This window comes from Jaculus jaculus, chromosome 19 (assembly GCF_020740685.1).
Source record: "Jaculus jaculus isolate mJacJac1 chromosome 19, mJacJac1.mat.Y.cur, whole genome shotgun sequence".
Classification (NCBI taxonomy): domain Eukaryota; kingdom Metazoa; phylum Chordata; class Mammalia; order Rodentia; family Dipodidae; genus Jaculus; species Jaculus jaculus.
In genome coordinates this window covers 43383957-43398409 of record NC_059120.1, presented here as the reverse complement: position 1 = coordinate 43398409, position 14453 = coordinate 43383957, and the positions used below count along the sequence as shown (strand labels likewise).

Genomic DNA, 14453 nt, shown 5'->3' with positions numbered 1-14453 from the left:
TGGGAGAATTAGGACCCAGCGGGGAGGCTAGCTGAGAGGCTCAAGCCAGAAGGGAATTCTCCTCCTTGCCTGGCTGGAAAGGGGAAGGGAGATGGAGAGACTCTCCTGCACAGGGGGAAAAGCCTCTGGAGAAAACACGCAACACGCGCGCGCACACACACACACACACACACACACAGCAGCAGCAGAGCATGAGAGCTCAAGCCACCAGAGCTCCTTCACCTTCACATAGGGGGTGAGGAGAGGCTAAGGGAGGCCGCCCGGGGAAAGGAGGCCTGCTAACCAGGTAAGTGCTCACTGGGAGCGATAAACCACCCTCACCCCTGCACACCAGCCAGGGCCCCGGGGAAAGCACAGAGGAACTGGCCACGTGAGCAGAGTGCTGCTTCCACGGGGAGCCTGGCAACCTGCACCAGGGTGCAGGAGACGGGCACTGAGGACACTCAACGTGTCCTGAAGCAGAGATCCAGAAGATCCTGAGAGCTGAACCAGGAAGTAGACTTAAAACACACCCACCATGGCTCAGGGAACGACTGGGGTGGAAAGATTGTAAGAGCCACAGGTTGGAAGGGCATATCCAGAGGCATTGCATCCGCCCCCCACCCACCCCCGCCCCCAGCAGTGACTGACTGATTGACTCTCACAGTGTGTAACCCACATCCCATGGGGATCACCAGCAACCCCACTGAGGAGGGTCCTCGGCAGAATAAGACAGAGGCGGAGGGAAATGATGGCACCCACACTTGATGAGTCCGTACAAATTGCTACTTAATTAAAAAAAATTTAGAAAGACTAAGGGAAAGTAAAGTGGAAAAAAAAACCTGTAAGGTAACAAGAAATCCCACATATAGTCGAACAAGCAAACATCCAGGAACAAATTACAGGTAGAAAGAAAGTAGCAAACTACCCAGGCAAAAGGAAATCCTCCTGCCTTCCTGGCTGGGAAGGGGAAGAGAGACTTACACACCTGTGTTCAGATGGACCCAGATGATGAAGAGGATCAAGGAGGAGGAAGAAGAGGAGGAGGAGGAAGGGAAAAGGAATAAGAAGAGGAGGAGGAGGAGAAGAAGGAGGAGGAAGAAGAGGACTATATACATGGTTAGGCTCCTTTGTATGGATCAAGCATCCAATCAGGATGAGCTTTGTCATCAAATCCAGGTGGGCAAGGGAGAGCCAGGACAGGCGACCCAGCAGGGGCCAGCCCAGCCAGCTGTGCTGAGCTGCCTAGGAAGCAGGAAATGCTGCAGGGCAGTACTGCAGGCAGCCATCTTGGATGAGATGGATGGGTTCTGGTCTTGCCAAGGCAGGTAAGGTGGCATCCGTGTTCTCTTTGGGCCTCCGACCCTGGCTGACTGTCTATAAAACAAACAAACAAACAACAACAAAAACTAGCTTGGGCTAGAGAGATGGCTCAGCAGTTAAGACACTTGACTGCAAAGACTAAGGACCCAGGTCCAATTCCCCAGTATCCACATAAAGCCAGATGCACAAGGTGGTGCATAAGTCTGGAGTTCAATTTGCAGTGGCTAGAGGCCCTGGTGCGCCCATTCTCTCTCTCCCCACCCCTCTCTCTTCGTCTCTTTCTCTCAAATAAATAAATAAAGTAAAATAAATCTTTTTTAAAAAGCTATGTTGTTCCTTTTCCTCTTTTGCTAGGGCCTTATCACTCCAGGGAGTTTAAGTCTTGTTCTAAAGTAATATTTTGTGTGTGTGCATGGGTGTCATTTTTATTGTATTTCTTTTTAAATTTATTTACAATTTCCATACATATACATAATGTACCCTGATCATAATTCTCTTCCTTCATTCTACTTTGCCCCCACATCAATTTCTCCTCTTCTGACCTCCCTTCTTTCCAACTATTCCCTCATATAATTTTTTTTTGTCCCACCCACGGTAGGGTCTCCATCTATGTTGACCTGGAAATCATTCTGTAGTCCCAGGCTGGCCTTGAACACTCTCAACAATCCTCCTACCTCTGCCTCCCAAGCGCCTGGATTAAAGGTGTATACAACCATTCCCAGCTCCCCCATCTATTTTTTGGGGGGCGGTTTCGAGGTAGGGTCTCATTCTAGCTCAGGCTGACCTGGAATCCACTATGTCATCTCAGGGTGGCCTTGAACTCACAGCAATCTTTCTACCTCTGCCTCCCAAGTGCTGGAATTAAAGGCGTGCGCCACCACGTCCATCTTGAAACATATTTTATGCCTACCAAATGCCTTCTAAATATTTATGTGTATGTTCATATATGAATGCTGCTCTCCCTTTTGAGATAGCAGTGACTACTACTAGGAGCCTGAAATTCATCAAAGCACTGAAAACAGTGACCGTTGAGTATTCAGCACTAACGGAGACATCTCTGCCATTCCCTCCACAGCTCAGGGACCATTACAGAAGGAGGTGGCGGAAAGAGTATAAAAGCCAAGTAGCGGTTTTGAGCAGGGCAGTGGAGTAACCTGATTTATGCTCTTGAAAGATTACTCTGTGCGAAGAACTCCCTGCCAAAGTGGAGCCAGGAGAGCAGTGGGGAGGCTGCGGTCATAAGTCATCACCACAGCCATCACTCCAGCCCCTAACGGCCTAGAGCCTAGCCCACAGCGCTGGTCCCTCATCCCCACCTCTGCTCTCTCATCCATTTGCAGGGTTGCATCCCATGGTGTCTGATCTTGGTCCCCACCCTCCAGGAAGCTGCCCAGGAAGCACTTTTACACGAGAGCTCTGGGGCATGTGATGCCCCCTCTTCCTCTTGGAATCTCTACTGCAGGCACCGTGGCTGTACCCCATCCTACTGGGGCTTCTGTGAAGGACAAAATGCTAGCTCCCTGAGATGGTTAAGTTCTGCTGTCAACTTGAACACATTAGGAATCCACACACATTCCTTTGGGGTGGGTCTCAGAGGTTGTTTCCAGGAAGGATTAGTTGAAGGAAGAAGTTCTTCCTCCAGAGTGTGAGGTCCTCCTGGTGGGCTGTATATAAGGAAGCTCTGAGAAGAAACAGTCGCTCCCACTCCCAACCCCCTCCCCCTCACAGCCACCTGTGCAACTTGCTGGCAAGTGTGTGTGTGTGTGTGTGTGTGTGTGTGTGTGTGTGTGCGTGTGTGTGTGCGTGTGTGTGTGCGCGCCTCCCAATGTGGACTGAAGCCCAGTGTGGACTGAAGACTAGGAAGCCTCCAGGCCTTCAGTGTTGCATGGGGACTGCTGAGGCATCCAGCCTTGTGAACTGTGCAGCTATCAGGTTTCTTGGCTCTCAAGCCTACAGACAGCTATTCGCTGGACTGCCATAAACTAATCCAATAAATTCCAACTCCCCGCCCCCCACTTTTTTGTTTTTTTGGTTTTTCCAGGTAGGGTTTCACTCTAGTTCAGGCTGACCTGGACTTCATTACGTAGTCTCAGGATAGCCTTGAACTCATGATGATCCTCCTACCTCTGCCGCCCGAGTGCTGGGATTAAAGGCGTGCACCACCACACCGGGCTTAAATTCCCTTTTTATTATCAATTCATTCTATGGGTTCTGATCCTCTTAAAGAACCCTCACTAATAACACCCATTCTAGGTAGGAGGTCAAGGGTTACTCTCTGCTGGCCATTCTCCCCTCTGGCTGTCAGGTCCTGCCTCCGGCACTTTCTCTTCCCATTTTTTAAAAAATTTTTATTTATTTATTTATTTGAGAGCGACAGACACATAGAGAAAGACAGATAGAGGGAGAGAGAGAGAGAATGGGTGCGCCAGGGCTTCCAGCCTCTGCAAATGAACTCCAGACGCGTGTGCCCCCTTGTGCATCTGGCTAACGTGGGACCTGGGGAACCAAGCCTCGAACCGGGGTTCTTAGGCTTCACAGGCAAGTGCTTAACCACTAAGCCATCTCTCCAGCCCTCTCTTCCCACTTTGATGACACCTGCTATTGCTGTTACCCCTTCCTTCTACCTGAGGCAGGCACGAGAGACTTGATCTACATGAACACTCTTCAGCGCTCAGTGCCCGAAGTGACAGAAAAGCACACCAGCAACTTGAAGATCTGATACTGTGGAATGATAAGTAAATGCAGCAAAAGTGCACAATTATGGGAGAAGGGGCCACCTCAAACTAGGAACCTGAATTACTTTAATGTATAAATTAGGTGAATGTCTGAGAAATAGTATTTCAGGCAAAGGTGGGAGCAAGCCCAAAGGCCCCAGGTGAAACAAACTTGCCAAGGGGCCAGTGTGGCCAGCACGGGGCGTATGACTCAGCACAACTCCGGGCGCTCCCGAACCTCAGATCCCAAGTGACTCACTCACTCTGCTTCTCTAGCTAGTGGATCCTCACACGTCACTGTGAACTCGGTGGCGGCTACTTTCAGTTCAGGATTGAACCGAGGCTCTAACCCAACCACGCATGCTACGCAAGTGCTCCACCACTGAGCTCTGTTCCCAGCTTGTTGACTGATCTCTGGATTATTATTTTTTTTTCATTAGTTATGGACATACTTAGCATGGAAACATCATGTGTTGGTACCGTCCTTTTCCTCATCCCTGCCCCTTTTCCAAAGGGACCTTCTTCTTAGCCCCCCGCCCCCCGCAGGTTATCCCCATGGGGATTGTGGGCTCTGCATTGTGGAAGCAACAGTCAGTTATTAAGGAAAGGGCTGTGGCTCTAACAGTCTTTCCGCCCCCTCTTCCGCAAAATTCCCTGAGCCATGTTAGGTGAGTTTTAAGTCTACTTCAGTGATGGGCTCCCAGGACCCTCTGGATGTCAACTTTGGTAGGTGTTGAGTGTCCTCAGGGTCTGTCTCCTTCACGCTGGCGCTGATTGTCAGGTTCGCCATGGAAGCAGCGCTCATGCTGGCCTCCCCATTCCTCTGGCTTCAGCTGACTTCTCTCTAATTGTCCTCTGCCTCAACTATCCCTGTGTGTGGCCTCAGCTCCTCTTTCTCTGCCGGGTACTCTACTCACTGTGGCCACTAGTCCCACCAATGTCCCTTATAGTATTTTTCATTTCTTTACTCTCTCCGGGTTAGGACCTCCTTTTTTGGCATGAGGGTCATGGCCAGGTCTTCACAGTCTTACCTCTAATAGGTTTGTAGAAAGCCCAGTAGCATAAAGCAGCAGCAGTAGGTAGGAATAGCTGGACACAGTGAGCTGCAGGGGCCAGGCGAGGCTTTGTGGAGGAGGGAGATCCAGTGCCCTTTCTGACTCAATGGTCCTCGTTATCTTCCGACATCTACCCTCCACTGAACACGTCCAACTTTGAGCACACTATCCTCTTACCCCAGGACTGCTCTCTCAGTAAACTGTCCCCTTGATCAGAAACCAGGGAGCCACACTGTCTCTTCTCTGATACCTAACCCTCAACAACCACCAGCTCTCTTCCCTGGAAAAGTGCTCTGTATGTTTCCTTCCTGCCTCAGGTCCCCCACATTGCCTGGATCAAGCCAACCTTGCCTCTGCCCAGATCATGTCAACTGCCTCCTAAGGGACCCTCAAGCATGAAGCTTATTCTCCTCCAGTCCACGGTCTAGATTCAGTCATTTCAGTCTTTCCAAAGTTCCAATCTACTCATGTCAAGCCTCTGCTACCAACCCTGCCCTGGCTTCTCATGACTTTGGGATAAAGTTCCAACTATACAGAGATCCTAGAAAACCCAGTCTCTTGCCAACCAGTTCACACTCTGTCCTCCAGCATTAGTCAACTTTCAGTTGCTAGGATGTGCTATGTCGATTTCCTCTTGTCAACACCCTGGCTGCCTCCTTTCTACCTTGGTTCCCTTACCTTCTATCCAACTTCTGTTCATGCCTGGAGAAGTCGGCAGAGGTGTTACTTCTGCTATCAACCTTCCTTGATCTTCTCCAGGCTGGATGAGGTATTCCTCCCACAACAGCACCCTGAGTCTATGTTGCAAGTAAGTGTGTATGTCTTAACCTCCTCGGGCCTGGCAGGGATGTAAGCGCTTGTCTAGTTTGCAGTGAGCAGGAACTTCAGCACATGAAGTTGGGCTGGTACACACAACATGCTCAGTTGCTCCCCCACCATCCCGAGACAGGGTCTTGCTGAGACCCAGGTTGACCTTCAATCTGTGATCCTCCTGCCTCAGCCTCCCTGGTGCTTAGATGACAGGCATGCGTCACCATGCCTAGCTAGTAACTTTTTCTTTTTTATTTGTTTATTTATTTGAGAGAGAGAGCAACAGAATATGGGTGTGCTAGGGCCTCTAGCCTCTGTGAATGAACTCCAAACCCATGTGCTACCTTGTGCATCTGGCTTACGTGGATACTGGACAATTAAACCTGGGTCCTTAGGCTTCACAAGCAAGCGCCTTAGCCACTAAGGCATCTCTCCAGTTCCACTAATAACCTTTTCAGATAGATAGAAGGCTGATGTGAGCATGGAGAAGGGGTTTGAAGCCTAGATGCATGTGGAAAGATGCATTCCTACCATCCCAGGGTAGGAAGCAAAGAGCAAAGGCCTGGAAAAGGCACTGGTGTGGAGATAGTCATGCGCACATGTCATATTCCGAGCACGGGCCGTCAGCTGATTCGCACAGAGGGCACAATGGAGTGAAGGGCAGTGAGGTCAGAAAGGAGGTTGGAGCCAAGCGGAGGCGTCTGAACTTGATCAGAGAGGCATTACAGAGGATTACAGCCCAGGCGTGACCCAGACAGGCCTGTGTTTAAGGACATCATCATGAAGAGACCTAAAGGCTGGACTGTGAGGGGTGAGGGCAGGAGCTTGGCGAGCACCCCTGTGCTGAGGGCCATCGGGGAGGCTGTTCTGAGGCCTTCCGTCAGCCAGGAGACCCCCAGACAGCTGTGCAGTCCTGACCATGGTAGTGGTGCAGGGAAGCCAAGCTGCCCACGCCAGTGCTTGCTCCTCCACTGGGCAGAGGCGGACTGCCCTGCTGGTGACTCACCCTGGAGGGGTCAGCTCCCAGCAGAGCATCACTGTTGACAGGAAGTAGGGTCATACTTTCCCTTCCCCAATCAGCTTTCTGGGCACCAAGACAGCAACACAAGACAACAAAGAGTGAAGAGAGCCCACCCCAACCCATGCCACCCACCTACACACTCAGAGATGTGAAGTCACATGTCAGCCAGCCTGACAACGCCAGTTGTTGGTGAGTCAGACAGTCCTTGAAACCCTCTCAAGGGCCATCATGCGAGAGACATGAAGGAGAAGGGCAGAGTCTCTGTAGCTCCTATTCCCAGGAGAGGGGAGTAAGGAGGACACCCCAACCAGTGCTGGGTCTGAGGCCCTTTCAGAAGTGTGAGAACCAGTAAGGGCAGCAGAACTGGGGGCCAACGTCTGGTGCAGCTTCTGAAGAAGGAAAGGAAAAGGGTCACATACCCCAGGAGGCCTACAGCCCAGGCCTGGGTGAAGAGAGCTCTCACTCTGATGTGGGAGTTCTAAGAGTTACCTCGACAGTCTGGCTCCAGCACTGAATGTCAGCAGCGTTTAGAATTTGTCCTCTGTAGAAGAGCAATGTCACATGGTAGCCTTCTTGGGATAACTCATCCCACAGTGTGAGGCAGGATGTTCATGCATCGAGAGAAGGCCTGGATCTGGGCGGTGGGGCAGGGAAAAGAAGGTGCTTGGAGCATCTGCAGGGTCCAGAATCAACACACACATACATGCATACACACATAAGCACACACATACACATGCATATACACACATACATATACACACACATACATGCATACACATACACACACATATACATTCGGTGGTGGTTTGATTCAGGTGTCCCCCATAAACTTAGGTGCTCCGAATGTTAGTTCCCAGCTGATGGATATTTGGGAATTAATGCCTCCTAGAGGGAGTGTATTGTTGGGGGCGGGCTTAAGGGTATTATAGCCAGTCTCCCCTTGCCAGGGTTTGACACACTCTCCTGTTGCTATTTGCCACCTTATGTTGGCCAGGGGGTGATGTCCATCCTCTGCTCATGTCATCATTTCCCCCTGCCATTGTGGAGCTTCCCCTAGAGCCTGTATGCCAAAATAAATCTGTTTTTCCCGGAAGCTGCTCTTAGTTCGGTGATTTCTACCAGCAATGCGAACCTGACTGGAACACATGCATACACACATACATACACATGCACATGCACTATACATACATGCACACACATACATGCACACATAGACACACTCACACATGCACACTAACCCTCTTGTCATCCACAGAGAGATTGGAAACCACTGAAACAAAGGACCACAGAAGTGAACTTGTGACTCTGTTTGTATCGGGACTTCGCTCCAGTGAAGGCCACCCTTCCCCCCGTGCGGACTTCAACACCTCCTGTGCGGGAGGCAGCAGGCCCGGGCTCTTCTCCCCTGTTGGAGGCTGTAAGCAATGCGTCCTGCTTAAGGTGGGGGATAGCTGGAGACATTTGTGAGGAGCAGAAATGAAGCCATGTCTGGGCCAAGGGGTAGAACACTGGGGAAAGAGAGCTATCCCGGGGGGGGGGGGGGTCAAGTGGAAGGAAGAGGCAGTCCCTTGCTGAGCCACCTTGGCGCCCTGAGGTATGAGATTTGGAGAAACTGAGTTTCCCTTCCTGCCTCATCCTTGCTCTTCCTCCTCATTCTCCTCCCTTTCTTTCTCCTGGTCTACCAGCACCACAGACTCTGCCATTGGCACAGGGCTGAGGCTAAGGCAGATGTGAGGGCGAGAACTGGTTTGTTCTCTGCCTAAAACCCTCCTCTTCTGGCAGTTACCCCAGAGCTGGCATCTTCTTGTCATACTGGTCTTAGCTTACGTGTCACACCCTCTAAGAAACTGTTGCACGCAGCTTTCTCTGAGGTGATGCCAACGAGCACTTGCTGCCCTCAAGTAGGGCACCATCAACAGACGAAAGCACGATTCCACCAAAGTTCCTTCTGGCAAACAGATGAGTTTACTGGGCTTCCTTACAGGACTTGGGTTACTTCTAGAAGCCCGTATGACCTCAGTGCAAACTAGCAAAGAAAAGTCTCACCCCAGCACAGATGACGATGTCACCATGACGACACAGATGGAGTGCCCAGCCCCTTCGATATGCTTTTTCTCGCCACATACGACTGGGACAGAGGGTGTGTGGGACCTAGGTGAGGTTCTGGTGACCCTCCTACCCTTCTCCTTCCATGGAAAACAAGCCAAATCTGGAGAGGCTCATGGGTGGTCACAGCTGCTGCCGAGAAAGACAGCAATAGACACAGCGCAAGCCTTCCCTGGCCTCCCCTTTGATGCAGCCCACCTTGTGGCCCCTATTTTACTCTGAGGCAGCCCTTCCTGCTAAGTTGGTATTTCCTCTGTTCGTTTCTTTGCTAGTTGGTTTGTTTCCCTGTCTCCTCCTGCAGGAAGGACAGACACTCCTTGAGAGCAGACCTTGCTTGTCTAAATAACTATACTAGTATTTCTTGAGTTCTCACTGCATTGGCAATCACTTTTTTTTTTTTTCACATATGAATTTGAGGGTCAGAACACTGGGTTTCAAGGCAGTTTTGCCCTCTGGCAGTTTTTGTGAATAATCTTATTAGAACACAGTCATTCACATATGCTGTCTACAACTGCTTCCGTGATATGACGGCACAGTTGAGTAGATGTGACAAGGATAGCATGAAGAGGAAACTAAAAATACTTGCTGTCTGGCCCATTACCGAAAAGACCTGCTGCCCCTGCTACTAACTCACGGAATCCCCTCCAGGACCCCGAGGCCACTGCTATTGTTAACACCTTTTTTTTTTTTTTTTTTTTCAAGGTAGGGTCTCACTCTAGCCCAGGCTGACCTGGAATTCACTATGTAGTCTCAGGGTGGCCTTGAACTCACAGTGATCCTCCTACCTCTGCCTCCCGAGTGCTGGGATTAAAGGCGTGCGCCACCATGCCTAGCTGCTGACACCATTTTATCAATAAGGCAGCCAAGGCACAGAGAGCTTGGACCTGGGTTCCACAGTGAATAAGAACAGAAGCTGGGTTTGAACCCAGATAATCTTGACCTGTGGTCCTAGCTAGCTACTGTTTCAGAACTTTCCTAGGGATGAAAAATGGGACAGGGGCTGGAGAGATGGCTCAGTGAGTAAGAGCACTCGCTGTTCAAGCACGAGGACCTGACTTCAATCCCCAGCACCTGCATAAAAGGCTGTGCGTGGTTGTGCCTACCCATAACCCCAGCCCTGAGGCAGGCAGAGGCAGGACGATTGATGGCCAATCCGTCTAGCTGAAAACAGTGGGCTCCAGTTTCAGTGAGACACTCAGTCTCAAGAAGGAAGGCAGAAGAATGACAGAGGTGCACACCTGGGCTGGAGAGGCAGCTTGGTGGTTAAAGGTGCTTGCTTGCAAAACCTGAAAACCTGGGTTTGATTCCCCAGTACCCATGTAAAGCCAGGTGCACAAAGTGGCAAATGCCTCTGGAGTTTATTCACGGTGGCAGGAGGTCCTGGTGCACCCATTTCCTCCCCCTCTCTCTCTCTCTCCTTACAAATAAAAATATTTTTAGGGTTGGAGGGATGATTTGTGGTTAAGGTGTTTGCCTGTAAAGCCAAAGGGCCCAGGTTTGATTCCCCAGGACCCACGTTAGCCAGATGCACAAGAGGGCACATGCATCTGGAATTCGTTTGCAGTAGCTAGAGACCCTGGCCATTCTTTCTCTCTCTCTCCCTCTCCTTTCTCCATCAAATAAATAAATAAATAAAATAATTTTTTTCAGTATATTTTATTTATTTTATTTGAGAGATAGAAAGAGGCAGAGGAAGTAAGAGGGAGAGAATAGGCAGACCAGGGCCTCTAGCCATTGCAAACGAACTCCAGATGCATGCGCTTCCTTGGGCATCTGGCTTACGTGGGTCCTGCAGAATTGAACTGGGATCGTTTTGGCTTTGCAGGCAAACGTCTTACCCACTAATCAATCTCTCCAGCCCAAAATAAATATTTTTTTTGAAAAATATAGAGGACATCTGACATCCTCCTCTGGCCTCTGCCTGAGTGTGTGTCCATGCACACATGTGTCTGCATGCAAATGTACACATACCACACACACACACACACACACACACACACACACACAAAGAAAAAGGAAGGAGAGGGAAGGGAGCTGAGAGGTCATGGTTAGCACATAAAAAGGAAAGGAAAACAGAACATAAAGAAACCCATGGCAATATGGCCCTGAGACTAGAACTTTTTATTGTTGATGATAATAGTTTAAGGTTTGCTGTTATTGTTTTGGGCTTATTTGCTTGTTTTTTAGACAGGACCATGCTATGAAGCCCAGGCTGGCCTCAAACTCTCAATCATCCTGCCTCCAGCTCCCAAATGCAGGGATGATGGGTGTGTACCACCACACTTGACTTTGGGCCATTGGTTTTTGAGGCTTGACCATACTCTGAGACCCGCACCTCTCAAATGTGGTTTCCTGGAGCAGAAATCCTCCCTCTAAACATAAATAGAAACATTCCCCTTCCTTCTATCTGAAGGTGGAGCACCAAGTATTTCCCATTTAGGGCTAGGACACCATTTTTCTTACACCTTTGACCCTAGGTCTGGCTTGTTTCCATGAGAATCAAGGTTATAGTGGTCTCTGATTTAGTAATGGTAAAGCTAATGTGAGGTTGGACAGACTACATTTTTTTTAATGTTTGTGTAGTTCCACCAAAAGAAAAAAAAAAGCCCTGGCTTCGAGGAGATCCACTGTTTGAACATGTTTGACGAAGCCTCTTTCCCATGATGTTGAAATGTGTGTGCAGTTTAACTCCGAGGTTAAAGAAACCAAGAATTAGAGAACCGGTGGATAAATGCCAGCTTTGAAATCACAGCTCCACACAGATGGCCTCCAAGAAGTGCTGGAAGCTTCTTTCCAACAAGAAATGCAAGGAAGAAGGGCTGAGGTGGAGGGGCTAAGCTAGAGGAGGAGCTTAGTTTGGGGCTGGCTCTCCAAGTAGAGAGGCCAGGTCTGACAGAACATGTTCTGGAAGGTTCACTGGAGCAGGAAGCAGAGGGAAAGCACCTGTCTGAGCTTCTGGCTTTTGGAAAGCTGCTTTGAGGTTTACCAAGCTCTTTCACATTCATTGAAACATTTCCTCATGACAAGGCCCATCACAGAGGTTATACAACTTGGCTAAAATCACACAGTTAAGGACATTAGATTGCTGACTACTTTCCCTTTGGACAGATTCTTTGATCCATTGGAGCAACCTCTGAGAACTGTCGGGTGAGCCTAACCCAGGGACATGGGGGAAAACTTTTAATTCAGTACAATTTATTTATCTCATTTTCTGCTGTCTCCTTGGTGCCGAAAACCTGGCCCAGAGTCGATCACCAGCAAATACTTGTGCAGGGAAGTGAAAGCCACGTCCTTGCTCTAGATGTGTTCCCAGGCTGACGAAGGTGGCAAAGCAAGAACAGACCTGAGCCTTAAATGACCTGGACCCTGGAGAGGGCTGGGAGAGGGTACAGCAAGTCCTTGGGGCTCTGAGGAGGACAAGGCCAGATGGACTAGGGAAATGAGATCTTCCTGGAGGAGGTGGCAAGCAAGAGGGCTTTAGAGGAGTTATTTCCACAGGTAAGGCGTGGTTACACCTTCATGGCCAGCTTCTGCCCACCTTTCTACCTTCTTCCCCTCCAAACCTCTGCCTTACACCGGCCACACCAACCTGCTTGTCACTGTTACTGTCACTTCTTGCTGCTCTCTTCCTAGGACACCCCACCCCTTCTCCACTCTCCTTCTTTTCCTTGGCTCACCCAGCACTAGAAGCTTCCATTACAAGCTGTCTTTTACCCTCCCTCCCCCAATGATGGGGTACAGTAATTGTTTGTTTAGTTGCCTGATTGTCTGCAACAGTCCCATTGGACTGTGACCTTCTTGAGAGTAGACTATCTTTTATTTGGGAGATTCCAGCAATTAACCTTGAGTAAACTTGAGCCAGGACACAGTAACTATTCAGTAAACATTCAGCCAGTGGACAAGTATCCAGTTTATGTGGGGGTCTAAGGATATGGGGTGCACGATGAGAGTGGTGGAAGAAGGTTGAGACCAAGCTAAAGGTATTAGCATTGGCATGTGGGTACATGGAGCTCTGGCAGCACTGTGCAAGGCCATGGTGTAGCTGGCAGTGCCCACTCACAGGGCAACTATACCACATAAAGGCTAGCTTGGAACAAGGAGAAACTGAAAGAGAGAGGAAGGCTGTCAGTTGCCATAGCATTCTGGTACACACGCACACGGGTGTCTAGAATGCTTGGGGTGTCTGGTCAAGTCCCACTCCCTACTTCTGCTTAAACCTGGGGTCACATGCAGTGTGAGCTCTGGCCCACAGATATAACATCCTTCCAGAATTTGTGACTTTATCCAAATGGCAGAGGGCCTGTGACAAGCATGTGACTTTGCAGCCAGTCTAGGACAGTGGGATGGACAGGAGGAGATAGGCTTAGAAACAGAAGAGGCGAGAAGGTCATCTCCAGCATTTGCAATGACTTGGGCTCCCGAGATCCATTCATACCTCCATTCCCTCATTCTTCCTCTCAACAAACTGAATAGCCAGTATGTATGAGTTCTGTGAGAGAGAAAATACTGAAACCAAATCACCATGGGGACAGGGGATGGGGGAAATATTCCTCCTAAGAGCCATGGGAGGGCCTTGCCAATGAGAAGCTGCTGTAAGATCCGCTCCAAGAGAGTGGATTCCAACAAGAACACACGGGAGAGATGGGAAGGAGCAGCAAGCCAGGCTGTAGGGACACTGCAGTGCACAATGATGATTCATCTTTTCAAATGAGGCAGTGAGGTTCTCCCAGCCTGCCCACTCCTCCCTCTGCCTGGACCTCTACTGATTACCTGAATTTCCAATAGCAACTGGCCTCTTGAGCCGCTTTCCTTCCACGCAGAGGTGAATGTCTTTTTTTCCTGATCCTGAAAACTCTCTCCTTGCATCCAAGACTTGATCCCCAACAGTCCCTGGACCTCTGCTCCTCCAGCAGCCTCGTCCTCCCGAAGTGTCGGTCCCTCAGCTGATAAGCATGCTGAAGCTTGGCACTTCCCGGGTCCCCTCACTGCCTAAGTAAACAGAGGACAAGAGCCCATGCTGGCTCCCCGTGATCTTCTTCACGCTCCCTGCACACTCCCGGGGCTGTGCCCATCCTCAGAAGCATTGGATGAATACATGAGTCTGATCGGCTTCCCAGCAGTCCCCAAGGTAAAGTCAAAGGTCACAAAGGTGACCTGCACGTGTGCAATGAACGGCAGTGGTCTGGCCTCTCACCCTCTTCCTTGAGGCCTGCCTTCCTGGCTCCCATCACTCTGGAATGTTCACAGCACTCAGAACCCACCACACTGCCCGCCCTCCCCTCCCCCCAGCCCCGTGCCTCTCCTGTCTGTGCATACCACAGCCTCTCTGGAATGTTCTCTTTCTACTTCTATACCATATGTCCATATACTACTGTTCATGTACCTCCAAGGTCTCCTCTTCCAGGAAGCCTTCCTAGCTCTCTTCCCACCCAAGCACTGCTTGCT

At 50.0% G+C, this 14453-nt stretch overlaps 1 long non-coding RNA gene across 1 annotated transcript; it reads right to left on the bottom strand.

The window, feature by feature from the left end:
* Nucleotides 1-965: 965 nt before the first annotated feature.
* Nucleotides 966-13991, bottom strand: LOC123456003. The gene is made up of 3 exons (XR_006634267.1): nt 13779-13991; nt 7392-7536; nt 966-1356 (listed from the first exon to the last, which is right to left on the bottom strand). It is a non-coding gene; the product is annotated as an uncharacterized LOC123456003 (long non-coding RNA).
* Between the last annotated feature and the right edge of the window lie 462 nt (nt 13992-14453).